The sequence below is a fragment of the Pseudophryne corroboree genome, unplaced genomic scaffold (genome assembly GCF_028390025.1).
Source record: "Pseudophryne corroboree isolate aPseCor3 unplaced genomic scaffold, aPseCor3.hap2 scaffold_402, whole genome shotgun sequence".
NCBI lineage: Eukaryota > Metazoa > Chordata > Amphibia > Anura > Myobatrachidae > Pseudophryne > Pseudophryne corroboree.
In genome coordinates this window covers 27459-40833 of record NW_026970042.1, presented here as the reverse complement: position 1 = coordinate 40833, position 13375 = coordinate 27459, and the positions used below count along the sequence as shown (strand labels likewise).

The 13375-nt window shown below is 45.8% G+C and overlaps 1 non-coding gene and 1 pseudogene across 1 annotated transcript; both read right to left on the bottom strand.

Annotated features, from left to right (window-relative positions):
• Positions 1-9169: 9169 nt before the first annotated feature.
• On the bottom strand, positions 9170-9324 carry LOC135023946 (U1 spliceosomal RNA; annotated as a pseudogene).
• A 152-nt stretch (positions 9325-9476) lies between these two features.
• Positions 9477-9640, bottom strand: LOC135023943 (U1 spliceosomal RNA). Its single transcript, XR_010220827.1, has one exon. It is a non-coding gene; the product is annotated as a U1 spliceosomal RNA (small nuclear RNA).
• Positions 9641-13375: the final 3735 nt, after the last annotated feature.

The following is a 13375-nucleotide window of genomic DNA, read 5'->3' as shown; positions in this document are numbered from 1 at the left end:
TACAGCACCTGGTATTCCCAGGTGGTCTCACATCCAAGAACAAACCAGGCCTAAGATCAGGTGATATTGGGCATATACAGTGTGGTGTGGCTGTAGATGAGCTTAGTGGTTTCTGTTAGAGTTCTACTTCTAACTACTCGTACATAAATGAATAAGCGGACGATTTATTAAACCTGGTGAAATGATAATTTGCATGGTGATAAAGTACCAGCCAATCAGCTCCTAATTGCCATGTCACAGGCTGGGTTTGAAAAATGACAGTTAGGAGCTGACTGGCTGGTACTTTATCACCTTGCACTTTATCAGTTCCCCAGGCTTAATAGATCTGCCCCAATGTTTCAAAATGGAATGCATCAAGAGAACGGTGTTGGTTTTGTAAAAATACACACAGCTCCTGGTATTTCCTGGTGGTCTCCCATCCAAGTACTAAAACCAGGACCAACACTGCTCAGCTTCCATGATCAGGAGAGATTGGGCAAATCCAGTGTGCTGTGGCTGTAGATGAGCTCGTGGTTTCTGTTAGAGCTCTTCTACTTCTAACTTCTGGTACATAAAAGAATATGTGTAAAAATTAAATGTACAGTACCAAGAAAAGGGTGTTGGTAGTTTAAAAACACCTAAAGAATCTGATAATACATGGATGGGAGACTGCTTGGTAGTAACAAAGTCCAATACTGCTTTGCTTCAAAGATCAAATGAGATTGGGCATATCCAGTGTGGTGTGGCTTTAGATAAGCTTTGTGGTTTCTGTTAGAGCTCTTCTACTTCTAACTACTGGTACATTAATGAATATGTATAAGGTTGTAGTTTATCCAATATCCCTTTACTACCTTACCTCCCCCCCCCCTCCCCTCCCCTCCCCTCCTTATAGCTTCCTTTGTTCTCTCCTCCTCGTATGTGCGTTATTTGTTTTCTCATACGTCCTAGAGGATGCTGGGATCACATTAAGAACCATGGGGTATAGACGGGATCCGCAGGAGACATGGGCACTTTAAGACTTTCAAAGGGTGTGAACTGTCTCCTCCCTCTATACCCCTCCTCCAGACTCCAGTTTTAGAATTGTGCCCAGTGAGACTGGATGCACTACAGGGGAGCTCTACTGAGTTTCTCTGAAAAGACTTATGTTAGTTTTTCTTATTTTCAGGGAGGCTGCTGGCAACAGTCTCCCTGCTTCGTGGAACTTAGGGGAGAGAAGTATGACCAACTTCTAGTGAGTTCAATGGCTCTGCTTCTGGCTGACAGGACACCATTAGCTCCTGAGGGTGCTGATCGCTGGGTACGCCTAGATGCCCACTCCCGTAGCCTGCCATCACCCCCTTACAGAGCCAGAAGTCAGAAGACAGGCGAGTAGCAGAAGAACAGAAGACTTCTTCTCCAGTGATGGCATTCTGAGGTACCACGCAGCGAGCGGAATGCTGTGCGCCATGCTTCCACACAAATACAGGCACTGCAGGGTGCAGGGCATGTGGGTGGGTGGGGGGGGGCACCCTGGGCAGCATAAATTCCTCACAAAAGGCTGGCAAAAGTGGACATTAGTGCCTGGGCACTGTCCTTACCCCGCCAGCGTAATTAATTATTTGTTTCTGAGCGGGACAGAAGCGTGCCATTACAGCGGCGGGGCTTCTTCCTCACCTCACCAGCACATCTATAGAGCGTTACAAGTCTATCACTATAGAGTTTATTATTTCCCAGACTGTGTACTTTTGGCGCTGGGTTGTGAGCTGAAAAATCCTCTCTGTCCCTCTGACAGATTTACTGTAGGTCTATCCCCCATAAGCCGATGTGTCTGTGGGTACTTGGTACATGTGTGTCAACATGTCGGTGGCTGAATGTTTTTCCCAAGAGGAAACTATATTAGGAATGCAGACATATGATGGTGGCCCTGTTGGCACCACCAATAACTGACTGGGTGAAAGTTTCAATAATATCAGAGTGAGGTTGGATAAATCTGTGTCCCAGACACAGACGTAGAGAATAGATGTGATGTTCATGGCTATGCTTCTTTTCCCTCAGGCCCGCAAAAATGTTACTACACACTGATACTGACTCGGATACTGATTCCTATGTCGACCATAATATTTCCTGATTAGATCCAATATTGGCAAGGAGCATTCAGTACATGATTGTGGATATTAAGGACATATTAACATCACTGAGGACCCTGCTGTTCCTGACAAAGGGGTCTATATGTATGTATATATAGATATATAATGAAAGCTGATGTAACGTTTCTCCATCTCTGTTTGAGAAAGTCTGGGCCAGCTCGACAAGATGGCTTCAAATCCCCAAAAGGTTTCCGATTGTTTATTCATTTCCTGCTGCGGACAGAATAAAGTGGGAGTCACCCCCTGTTCTGCATGGGGCCCTGTCACAAATCCAGCGGATCGTATGCAGGAAGCTACATTATTTCTAGTTATGTAACCACGGGTACATTACTTAGACCTGCCATTACATGCGCATGGGTGAGTAGTAGTATTCAAGAATTGGTCGAATACCTTGTCTTCCGATATAGATATCTTGGAGAGATGGGATAATCCTTACGTTGGATCATATCAAGGACACTGCAGCATACTTACGACTGCAAGGGATATAGGACTCTTGAGTTCACGGGCCAATTTCATGGCAGTCTCGGATAGGAGGGCATTGTGGATTCACCAAGGGAATGCTGATGCTGACTCCAAGAAGAAAGGGAGTCTCTTCCCTATGAAGGTGAAGCCTTGTTTGGTGACTGCCTAGTTAATTTGATCTCGGCAGCTCCCGCAGGTAAGTCAACCTTCTTGCCCTATGTTCCCTCTCAACGGATGAAGACGCATCATTGTCTAACGCAGTCATTTTGTCCCAATAGATATGCAAGAAGTTAAGATTCCCCTTTCTTTGCAGGTAGAGGAAGGAGAAGAGGGAAGAGGTCTGTAGCCTCTTCAAGATCGCAGGAGCAGAGATCGTCCTCTGCTTCTGCCAAATCCACTGCATGACGCTGGGGCTCTCTTGCAGGAGCCCACACCAGTGGGGGCACGTCTAAAACACTTCAGTCAGTTCTGGATTAATTTGGACCTGGACTCGTGGGTTTTACAAATAGTGTCACAAGGGTACAAACTGGGGTTTCAAGACGTTCCCCCTCACCGATTGTTCAAATCGGCCTTAGTCAGCAGGGAGAAGGTTTTTATTCAAGCCTCTTCGTGCTCCCGAAGCCGGACGGCTCAGTCAGACCAATCTTAAATCTGAAATCCCTCAATTTCTACCTAAAGAAATTCAATTTCAAGATGGAATCTCTCAGGGTAGGGATCTCCAGTCCGGAGGAAGGAGATTTCATGGTTTTGGTAGACATAAGGATGCCTAATTACATGTTCCCGTTTAGCCACTGCATCAAGCTACCTGAGGTTTGCAATTCAGGATTGTCATTACCAATTTCAGACGTTGCCGTTTGGTCTGTCCACGGCTCCGAGGATTTTCACCAGGGTGATGGTGGAAATGATGGTTCTCCTTCGCAAGCAAGGAGTCACAATTATGCCGTACTTGGATGATCTCCTGATAAAGGCGAGATCCAGGGACCAGTTGGTGCAAAACATCTACTCTCCCTGACAGTTCTTCAACAACATGGTTGGCTCCTAAACTTGCCAAAATCGCAGTTGGTCCCAATGACGCGGTTGTTGTTTTTGGGAGTCATACTGTTAGGCGCCGGGGTCCGCTTGATGGTCTGCGCGGCCCGGCGCCTAGCAACTAGAGACGCCGTGCACGTACAGCCGCCGGCTCCCTAGCAACGCTAGACGCCGGGCGCGCTGAGCCGCACGGACCCTAGCAACGGGGACGCCACTGGCGGACCGCGTTCCCCGTTGCTAGGCTTTAGGAAATTAAGATATTCACCTGCTCTCTGGCCGTGCAGCAAGGCAGCTGCACGGCATTTATTCTAATCAGCCTTTAGCAGCTGATTGGAGGACTCCTTGTTAAATACACTCCCAGGGCTTCTCACAGACGCCGGTAATAGCTTCCTGCATGCTGCCTTTGTTTGCTGAGAGTCTGTTTCCAGTCCTGCTGTATCCGGTCATTCCAGTCCGCAGAAGTCCGGTATTCGGGAGTTGTCATCTCATCCCAAGAGGTCGTTTGGTTCCCTGGAGTCCTGACTGATCACCGTTTTATATCCAGTGGTGTTCGTGAGTTGCGGCTCTGCCGTGTGTTGCGGCTCAGCCGCTTTACCTTTTATATTTTGTGTTTGGAGCATTTGCGGAGGGTTCCGCTTCCACAAGTCCTCTCTGGTACTTGGCGGTGCCGGGTAGGAGAATTGGACAAGTGGATATTTTGGTTGTCCTTTTTCCTGGCGGTTTCTCCGCACATATTATAGTTTTGAGTTTGCTTAGCCCCTGGCCTGGTTGTTTAGTTAGAGGGCCTCTTGTTATCACCCTGTCTCGGGTTTCCCTTTGTCTCTCATTAAGACCGGGGGGCATCGAAGTTGGGCAGACATAATCCGCCCTTCAAACGCGGCTGCCAAGGGCTCAAGAAACCATAGTCTCGCAGGGGATTTCTGACAACACGGGTAAGACAACAGAGTTAGGGCGCCAGGGGCTATTTTCCTGTCCTGCTCCCTTCCCCAGCATTCCGTTCCAGTGCTCCAGTCCTTGCCATAAGATCTTCTCTGACCAGAGTGCTGGAATCATAACATTATTACCGGCCATACCAAAACTTAAAATTAAACGGGGTTTAATTTTTTCTCATTCAGTTTTGTGAGAGTTTATCGGCCTCATGAATCCAACAGGTTTAGTGCCAAATCCTGGTCAGCTCTTAGTCAGCCAGATTCAAGAACTTACTCAGATGGTTCAGGATCTTTCTCTTCGGGTGAAGTCGCAGGAAGATCTTTTGCGAGCTTCCCCAAGGGTAGTCCCTGAACCAAAGATGCATTTGCCTGACCGTTTTTCTGGTGATAGAAAAGAGTTTTTTAATTTTAAAGAATCCTGTAAACTTTATTTTCGTTTAAGACCGACTTCCTCGGGTACTGAATCTCAGCGGGTCGGGTTTATTATTTCTTTGCTCCAGGGGGATCCTCAGACCTGGGCATTTGGTTTAAGAGCAGAGGATCCGGCATTGTTGTCAGTTGACGCTTTTTTTGAGTCTTTAGGGCTCTTGTATGATGACCCTGATAGAGAGGCGTCCGCTGAAAGTCAGTTGCGCGCTCTCAGACAGGGTAGAAATCCTGCAGAGGTTTATTGTACGGAGTTTCGCCGTTGGTCGAACGACTGTGGCTGGAATGACCCAGCCCTGCGCAGTCAGTTTCGCCTCGGCTTATCAGAGTCTATAAAAGACAGTCTCCTTCAGTACCCCGCTCCTGAGACTCTCGATAAACTCATGGAGCTTTCTATTAAGACTGATCGTCGTCTCAGAGAGCGGAGGGCTGAAAAAGGAGCACCTGTAAGGTCAAGTCCGTGTGTAAATTCCATTCCTGAAGACGTAGAGGAGACCATGCAGATGGGTCTCTCCCGGCTGTCTCCTGAAGAAAGAGCCAGAAGGCAAAATTCTGGTCTTTGTCTGTACTGTGGGGGTAAGGGACATTTTGCTCGTAATTGTCCGAACAAGTCGGGAAACGCTTTGACCAGGTGAATTGTGAGGGGGTTCACCTAGGTCTGCAGCTTATCTCCTCGAATAACTCCCTTTTAGTCCCAGTTAAAGTTTCCTTTGGCAGCCTCAGTTCTTCGGTGTCGGCTTTTGTTGACAGTGGAGCTGCAGGAAACTTTATGGATTTAACTTGGGCTAAGGCCTTAGGCATTCCTCAGTTACCTTTGGGTAGGTGTGTCACCATGCATGGCTTAGATGGGAGTCCGCTGTCTAATGGGATTATTTCTCTCCGTACACCCCCTGCACTACTTACAGTAGGAGCTCTACATTCCGAGAAAATCGAGTTCTTTCTTACATATTGCCCAGCAGTTCCAGTTGTTCTGGGTCACCCTTGGCTGGCCTTTCATAATCCCACCATTGATTGGCGGTCGGGGGAGATTTCACATTGGGGTACTTTTTGTGATAAGGAATGTATCACGTTTCCAGTCAGAGTAGCAGCTATCATTCCAGAACTCATTCCGGTGGAATACCAGGAGTTTGCTGATGTTTTCTCCAAAGGCAATGCGGACATTCTGCCTCCCCATCGGCCTTATGATTGTGCTATTGAGTTAATTCCTGGTGCCGCATTGCCAAAGGGAAGATTATATGCATTATCCGGGCCAGAAACTGCGGCTATGAATGATTATGTAAAGGAGAGCCTTGAGAAAGGATTTATTAGACCATCAAAATCTCCTTTAAGTGCAGGCTTCTTCTTTGTGGAGAAAAAGGATGGCTCGCTTAGACCTTGCATTGATTTTAGAGCCCTGAATAAGATCTCAGTTAAAAACACCTATCCTTTGCCGTTGATTTCTGTACTCTTTGATCAGTTACGTTCTGCTGTGATTTTTTCTAAAATTGACCTTAGAGGAGCGTACAACCTCATCCGAATTAAATCTGGAGATGAGTGGAAAACGGCCTTCAGTACTCAGTCGGGTCACTACGAATACCTGGTGATGCCGTTCGGCCTGTCCAATGCTCCGGCAGTTTTTCAAGACCTCATTAACGATGTGCTCCGTGACTTCCTAGGGAAATTCGTGGTCGTTTACTTAGACGACATCCTGATTTTTTCTAAATCAATGGAACAACATGTTACCCAGGTGCGTCTGGTTCTTCAAAAGTTATGTGAGAATCATTTATATGCCAAGCTGGAGAAGTGTGAGTTTCATGTCACGGAAGTATCTTTTTTAGGGTACATAATTTCCCCTCAGGGATTTTCCATGGAACCAAAGAAACTCCAGGCCATCCTTAGTTGGGCGCAACCCACCAATTTAAAAGCAATTAAGCGTTTTTTAGGGTTTGCGAATTATTATAGGAGGTTCATTCATTCTTTTTCTGACCTGGTTGCTCCCATTGTAGCTCTGACAAAGAAAGGAGCGGATCCTACCAACTGGTCGCATGAAGCTGAGTTGTCCTTCCGGGCCTTGAAACAAGCCTTTGTCTCGGCTCCAGTCCTCAGACATCCTAATCCGGAATTGCCCTTTGTGGTGGAGGTTGATGCCTTGGAGGTTGGAGTGGGGGCTATCCTTTCTCAAAAGGATCCGGAGTCTCTGGAGTTACATCCTTGTGCCTTTATGTCCAGGAAATTCTCCTCCGCTGAATCCAACTATGACGTTGGTAATCGGGAGTTACTGGCGGTAAAATGGGCTTTCGAGGAGTGGAGGCATTGGCTGGAGGGAGCAAAACATACTATTTCGGTATTGACTGACCATAAGAACCTGCAATACATTGAATCGGCTAAGCGGCTTAATGCCCGGCAGGCACGTTGGGCATTATTTTTTACGCGTTTCAAATTTATAATCACTTTCAGGCCTGGTTCCAAGAATACTAAGGCTGATGCCCTGTCACATAGCTTTCTTCCGGTTCACAATAACAATCCTGTTACCCCCATACTTCCATCTTCGGTCATCTGGGCGGGCCTCACACAAGATTTATTTACCCAGTTAAAACAGCTTCAACACCAAGCTCCTAGAATTACTCCTGCTGGTCGTCTTTACGTCCCTGAGTTTTTGAGAGTTACTGTTTTAACGGAATTCCATGATAACAAAGTTTCAGGGCATCCAGGAGTCTCTAAGACATTGGAGTTAGTCTCTCGCTCAGTATGGTGGCCTGGTCTTTCTAAAGACGTCAAGGAATTTGTTTATTCATGTCAGGTTTGTGCACAGCATAAGGTTCCCCGTTCCTTGCCCATCGGGCAACTTATGCCCTTAAATGTTCCTCTCAGGCCATGGTCTCATATTTCTATGGATTTTGTGGTTGACCTTCCCCTTTCAGCCGGATTCCAAGTCATATGGGTGGTAGTGGACCGTTTTAGTAAAATGGCTCATTTTATTGCTCTTCCCCGATTGCCTTCTGCCCAAGGGTTGGCAGTTTTGTTTCTCCGCCATGTATTCAGGCTTCATGGGTTGCCTACTGATATTGTTTCTGATCGGGGTCCACAATTCATCGCACAATTCTGGAAATGTTTTTGTGCCTCATTGAAGATGAAATTGTCGTTAACATCCGGTTACCACCCACAATCCAACGGGCAAACCGAACGAGTTAACCAATCATTGAAACAATATTTGCGCTTGTATTCAGCCAAACTCCAGAATGATTGGTCCGAGTTTCTTCCGTTGGCTGAATTTGCTTACAATAATTCTTGTCATTCCTCCACTAAAGAGTCTCCATTCTTTTCAGTTTTTGGTTTTCACCCCAGAGCTAATTCTTTTTTTCATCATTCCTCAGTCTCCTCGCTTACCTTAACCTCCCATCTCAGAGCCATTTGGAAAAAGGTGCACCTTGCTCTCAGAAAAGCGGCCTTTCGAGAGAAGAAATTTTCTGACAGGCTCCGACGTCCTTGCACTTTTAAGGTGGGAGATAGGGTGTGGTTGTCGACTCGCAACATCAGGCTTCGACAATCCTCAGCTAGACTGGGACCCAAATTTATTGGGCCATTTCTTATTATTAAAAGAGTCAACCCAGTTGCCTTTCGGTTACGTTTACCAAGATCTCTCCGGATTGGAAATACGTTTCATTGTTCCCTGTTGAAACAATACGTTTCTTCCAGTAGATTTCCTCGGAAGATCTCTCAGGGTAGATCTCCAGTAGATGTACAGGGACAACAGGAGTTCTTGGTAGAGAAGGTTCTCGATTCCAAATTGTCCCGGGATCGGCTGTATTTTCTGGTTCACTGGAAAGGCTATGGTCCGGAGGAAAGGTCTTGGGTCCTGGATAAGGATCTTCATGCCCCGAGGCTCAAGAGGGCATTTTTTCGGGAATTTCCTCAGAAACCTGGCTTTAGGGGTTCCTTGACCCCTCCTCAAGGGGGGGGTACTGTTTGGCGCCGGGGTCCGCTTGATGGTCTGCGCGGCCCGGCGCCTAGCAACTAGAGATGCCGTGCACGTACAGCCGCCGGCTCCCTAGCAACGCTAGACGCCGGGCGCGCTGAGCCGCACGGACCCTAGCAACGGGGACGCCACTGGCGGACCGCATTCCCCGTTGCTAGGCTTTAGGAAATTAAGATATTCACCTGCTCTCTGGCCGTGCAGCAAGGCAGCTGCACGGCATTTATTCTAATCAGCCATTAGCATTAGAGACCTGAGACAAAGAGATCTGAATTATATGAGAGCCGACCAGAGGAAACACAAATTATGCAGTCAAGTGTCCCACATTTGGGGAAATCGCAGATGCAGCACACCCAGAGTGCAATGGGTGAGCCTTGCCCTGGGAGAAGCACCTTCCTGATCATACCTGGCAGGTAAGTAGGAGTTGGGCAAGAGCTGAGGAGGGTCGCTGCTCGGGCACCCCCCTGTCAAGTGAAGGAGATCCAACTGAGGCAGCACAAGAGAACTCTCGAAAGAAGAACAAGGCTAGAGGAAGATCTGAGACACAGAAATCTGGCTTTTACCAGAGCTGACCAGAGGAAAGCACAAACACAGTCCCCCACTACCACAAATAATGCAGTCGAGTTTCCCACATTTGGGGAAATCACAGGGGTCAGCATACCCAGAATGCAATGAATGAACCTCACCCTGGGAGAACAATCTTCATGACCATGGTATCTCCTATGCAAAATAAGTATGATTTGGGATAGGGCTGGGGAGGGCCGCTGCTCAGGCACATCTCTGTCAAGTAAAGGAGATTCAACTGAGGCAGCACAACCTAACCGTGGTTTTTTTTTCATTCTTTATACCGTCATAGTGTCATACTAGTTGTTACGAGTATACTACTATCTCTTTATCAACCAGTGTACAGTGCGGTAGTTCACGGCTGTGGCTACCTCTGTGTCGGCAGTCGGCAGGCAGTCCGTCCATCCATAATTGTATTATAATATATACCACCTAACCGTGGTTTTTTTTTCATTCTTTATACCGTCATAGTCAGTCATACTAGTTGTTACGAGTATACTACTATCTCTTTATCAACCAGTGTACAGTGCGGTAGTTCACGGCTGTGGCTACCTCTGTGTCGGAACTCGGCAGGCAGTCCGTCCATCCATAATTGTATTACAATATATACCACCTAACCGTGGTTTTTTTTTCATTCTTTATACCGTCATAGTCAGTCATACTAGTTGTTACGAGTATACTACTATCTCTTTATCAACCAGTGTACAGTGCGGTAGTTCACGGCTGTGGCTACCTCTGTGTCGGAACTCGGCAGGCAGTCCGTCCATCCATAATTGTATTACAATATATACCACCTAACCGTGGTTTTTTTTTCATTCTTTATACCGTCATAGTCAGTCATACTAGTTGTTACGAGTATACTACTATCTCTTTATCAACCAGTGTACAGTGCGGTAGTTCACGGCTGTGGCTACCTCTGTGTCGGAACTCGGCAGGCAGTCCGTCCATCCATAATTGTATTATTATAATATATACCACCTAACCGTGGTTTTTTTTTCATTCTTTATACCGTCATAGTGTCATACTAGTTGTTACGAGTATACTACTATCTCTTTATCAACCAGTGTACAGTGCGGTAGTTCACGGCTGTGGCTACCTCTGTGTCGGCAGTCGGCAGGCAGTCCGTCCATCCATAATTGTATTATAATATATACCACCTAACCGTGGTTTTTTTTTCATTCTTTATACCGTCATAGTCAGTCATACTAGTTGTTACGAGTATACTACTATCTCTTTATCAACCAGTGTACAGTGCGGTAGTTCACGGCTGTGGCTACCTCTGTGTCGGAACTCGGCAGGCAGTCCGTCCATCCATAATTGTATTACAATATATACCACCTAACCGTGGTTTTTTTTTCATTCTTTATACCGTCATAGTCAGTCATACTAGTTGTTACGAGTATACTACTATTTCTTTATCAACCAGTGTACAGTGCGGTAGTTCACGGCTGTGGCTACCTCTGTGTCGGAACTCGGCAGGCAGTCCGTCCATCCATAATTGTATTATTATAATATATACCACCTAACCGTGGTTTTTTTTTCATTCTTTATACCGTCATAGTGTCATACTAGTTGTTACGAGTATACTACTATCTCTTTATCAACCAGTGTACAGTGCGGTAGTTCACGGCTGTGGCTACCTCTGTGTCGGCAGTCGGCAGGCAGTCCGTCCATCCATAATTGTATTATAATATATACCACCTAACCGTGGTTTTTTTTTCATTCTTTATACCGTCATAGTCAGTCATACTAGTTGTTACGAGTATACTACTATCTCTTTATCAACCAGTGTACAGTGCGGTAGTTCACGGCTGTGGCTACCTCTGTGTCGGAACTCGGCAGGCAGTCCGTCCATCCATAATTGTATTATAATATATACCACCTAACCGTGGTTTTTTTTTCATTCTTTATACCGTCATAGTCAGTCATACTAGTTGTTACGAGTATACTACTATCTCTTTATCAACCAGTGTACAGTGCGGTAGTTCACGGCTGTGGCTACCTCTGTGTCGGAACTCGGCAGGCAGTCCGTCCATCCATAATTGTATTACAATATATACCACCTAACCGTGGTTTTTTTTTCATTCTTTATACCGTCATAGTCAGTCATACTAGTTGTTACGAGTATACTACTATCTCTTTATCAACCAGTGTACAGTGCGGTAGTTCACGGCTGTGGCTACCTCTGTGTCGGAACTCGGCAGGCAGTCCGTCCATCCATAATTGTATTACAATATATACCACCTAACCGTGGTTTTTTTTTCATTCTTTATACCGTCATAGTCAGTCATACTAGTTGTTACGAGTATACTACTATCTCTTTATCAACCAGTGTACAGTGCGGTAGTTCACGGCTGTGGCTACCTCTGTGTCGGAACTCGGCAGGCAGTCCGTCCATCCATAATTGTATTATTATAATATATACCACCTAACCGTGGTTTTTTTTTCATTCTTTATACCGTCATAGTGTCATACTAGTTGTTACGAGTATACTACTATCTCTTTATCAACCAGTGTACAGTGCGGTAGTTCACGGCTGTGGCTACCTCTGTGTCGGCAGTCGGCAGGCAGTCCGTCCATCCATAATTGTATTATAATATATACCACCTAACCGTGGTTTTTTTTTCATTCTTTATACCGTCATAGTCAGTCATACTAGTTGTTACGAGTATACTACTATCTCTTTATCAACCAGTGTACAGTGCGGTAGTTCACGGCTGTGGCTACCTCTGTGTCGGAACTCGGCAGGCAGTCCGTCCATCCATAATTGTATTACAATATATACCACCTAACCGTGGTTTTTTTTTCATTCTTTATACCGTCATAGTCAGTCATACTAGTTGTTACGAGTATACTACTATTTCTTTATCAACCAGTGTACAGTGCGGTAGTTCACGGCTGTGGCTACCTCTGTGTCGGAACTCGGCAGGCAGTCCGTCCATCCATAATTGTATTATTATAATATATACCACCTAACCGTGTTTTTTTTTTCATTCTTTATACCGTCATAGTGTCATACTAGTTGTTACGAGTATACTACTATCTCTTTATCAACCAGTGTACAGTGCGGTAGTTCACGGCTGTGGCTACCTCTGTGTCGGCAGTCGGCAGGCAGTCCGTCCATCCATAATTGTATTATAATATATACCACCTAACCGTGGTTTTTTTTTCATTCTTTATACCGTCATAGTCAGTCATACTAGTTGTTACGAGTATACTACTATCTCTTTATCAACCAGTGTACAGTGCGGTAGTTCACGGCTGTGGCTACCTCTGTGTCGGAACTCGGCAGGCAGTCCGTCCATCCATAATTGTATTACAATATATACCACCTAACCGTGGTTTTTTTTTCATTCTTTATACCGTCATAGTCAGTCATACTAGTTGTTACGAGTATACTACTATCTCTTTATCAACCAGTGTACAGTGCGGTAGTTCACGGCTGTGGCTACCTCTGTGTCGGCACTCGGCAGGCAGTCCGTCCATCCATAATTGTATTACAATATATACCACCTAACCGTGGTTTTTTTATACCACCTAACCGTGGCAGTCCGTCCATAATTGTATACTAGTATCCAATCCATCCATCTCCATTGTTTACCTGAGGTGCCTTTTAGTTCTGCCTATAAAATATGGAGAACAAAAAAGTTGAGGTTCCAAAATTAGGGAAAGATCAAGATCCACTTCCACCTCGTGCTGAAGCTGCTGCCACTAGTCATGGCCGAGACGATGAAATGCCAGCAACGTCGTCTGCCAAGGCCGATGCCCAATGTCATAGTACAGAGCATGTCAAATCCAAAACACCAAATATCAGAAAAAAAAAGGACTCCAAAACCTAAAATAAAATTGTCGGAGGAGAAGCGTAAACTTGCCAATATGCCATTTACCACACGGAGTGGCAAGGAACG